This window comes from Elephantulus edwardii, unplaced genomic scaffold, assembly GCF_000299155.1.
Source record: "Elephantulus edwardii isolate Elephantulus edwardi_28Jun2011 unplaced genomic scaffold, EleEdw1.0 scaffold00020, whole genome shotgun sequence".
Lineage (NCBI taxonomy): Eukaryota > Metazoa > Chordata > Mammalia > Macroscelidea > Macroscelididae > Elephantulus > Elephantulus edwardii.
The window spans coordinates 12960482-12962897 of NW_006399770.1; positions in this window are offsets into that span (position 1 = coordinate 12960482).

The following is a 2416-nucleotide window of genomic DNA, read 5'->3' on the forward strand; positions in this document are numbered from 1 at the left end:
GTTAGCAAAAATCAATCATTCTCCACCTGAAATGGATTCTTAATTTCTATTTCATATTTTTTATATCCCATGGTAATCCAAGTAGTTTTTGAAGGAAGTGTGTCCAGAGTGTTCCTTAGAGGTAAGAATGGTAAAACTTCTCAGATACTTAAGATATTTTGTCAGAATTGTCCAGTCCTTGGAAAAGATAGCACGCTGGGGAAAGTGAAGGGCCACTGGGGGAAAAAAGAAGGCCCTCAACAAGACGAATTGACACAGTGACTATAACAATGCCTAGAGCATATCAGAGATCTCAAGGATGGAGCCGGATAGGGCAAGGTTGAGACCTGTCGTTCACAGAGTCATTATGAGTCACAGACAACTAAATGACAACTAACAACAACAATCTGGTCAATTCAAACCAGTGCTGTATTCTCTTTGCTCCTGTAACCCTCAGCCTCAACATGTAAATACAATCTATAAGATACGAATATCAACACTTATTTTCCCCTCATCTACAAACAGAGTGAAAATAGCCATGTTATTGACTTCCAGTTTTGGAAAAGTGTGGTTGTTGTTTTTGTTTAGTAGTGTCTAGTCAGCTGAGATTAAGAGCTATCCTATGAACAACATGTCAGAACCTTGCTCTCTACCTTGTAATCGCCGATATGCTTCTGTCCATTACTACGCTAACTGTGTCAGTCCATCTCATTGAGGGGCATTCTTTCTTTTTCTGACCTTCCACCCTCCCAGTACGATGCCATTTCCAAGAACTGGTCTCTCCTGAAAACATGTCCAAAGTATGTGAGACAAATTCTACCACTCTACCCTCCAAGTATCACCCTGTTTGTATTTCCACCAAAACAGATTTATTTGTTCATCTAGCAGTCCATACTGTATATTCAATACTTTTGTCCAACCCAATTCAAAAGCATTGATCTTTCTCCAATGTTCTTTATACATTGTCCAACTTTCAGATGCACAAGAAGAAATTGAAAGTACCATAGGTTGGATTGAGTGCACCTTAGTCTTTTAACAGATATCTTTACTACTTATCACTTTGGAGAGGTCCTTGACAGTATATTTTCCCCAATGCAACATATCTTTTGATTTTTTTTTTCTTTCAAGGTGTGCACTTTTATTCAACTCGTCTCAAGTCGCTGTACAGATAAAAGCCCTGTCTGCCTCCATATCTCAGCCACTGCAAGGTGATTAAAAGCCTTCATATTTCTAGAGCTGGAGCGAAGGGGCAGGGACCCACAAAAAGTAGAGCTTTCAATAGCCGACTATTGAAAACAAAAACTATGCTGAAATATAAGTATTAAAGTGGAAGGTTTTTTAAAAATTGGTAGCAGAGTAGAATATACATAATATGTTACACATTGGGCTGCTAACTAGAGTCAGCATTTCAGTTCACCAGCTTATCAGTGAGAGAAAAGGTTAGTCTCTTCTTAGAAAGATTTGCAGCCTCAGAAAACTGATCATCATGAGTACATGTTAACAAAAGCAAAATAAAGCATATTCCATAGTCTTTGAGTGGATTCCAACTCATAGAGACCCTTCATTGGGTTTCCAAGGCCATACATAAATCTTTATAGGATAAAATTACCAGTCTTTCAACATGAAACAGCTGTTGGATTCAAATTACTTACCTTTAGGTTAGCAGCCTCACTTGGAACATACTATACCACCACAGCTCTTTGAGTAACTATTAAAACAAAACTAAAATGTCATTGCTGTTGGTTTTGAACTAACTCGTAGCTAGCCTTCATATAGTTTTCCAGGCTCTAAGTCACATGGAAGGAGAGTGTACATCTTTCCCTAGAGGAGAAACTGAGGGATTTGAACTTTTAAAGAGACATGGCCTTTGGCTGAGTTGTACAAATCCCTACAAACAATGTCACCTGAGCTCCCTTGGATATGTATTTGGATATCAAACCATCTAGAACGAAATATTTGTAAAGAACTTCTATCCACATTAAATGTTGCTGTTGCTGCTTTTACGTGGTGTTGAGATGACTATAACTCATTGGGACCCTATGAACAGCGGATCTGAACCCTGCCCAGTGCTGTCCTCACCATCTCTGATACATTTAGATCCATTGTTTCAGACACTGTGTCTATCGATCTTATTTAAGGTCTTCCTCTCTTAAATGGCATATTAATCATGTACTATTGTCATCTCAGTTTATTCTGAAATTCCAATAAATAAATTTAACATTGAAAAATGTAAAAAAAAAATTGAGATTACATATAATTTACACTAAAGCAATGCTACTTATCATGTGTGAGCCTGGGGTTGGGGGACAGGGCCCTTCCACTTAGGGGCAAGGGAGAAGCCTGTGGAAAATCAGAAGCTTCCTGTCACATCACCATGTTGTGATTATTTGGAATAACTATTTAAAGAAAGAAAGAACGATGTACAATCAATGTCTGG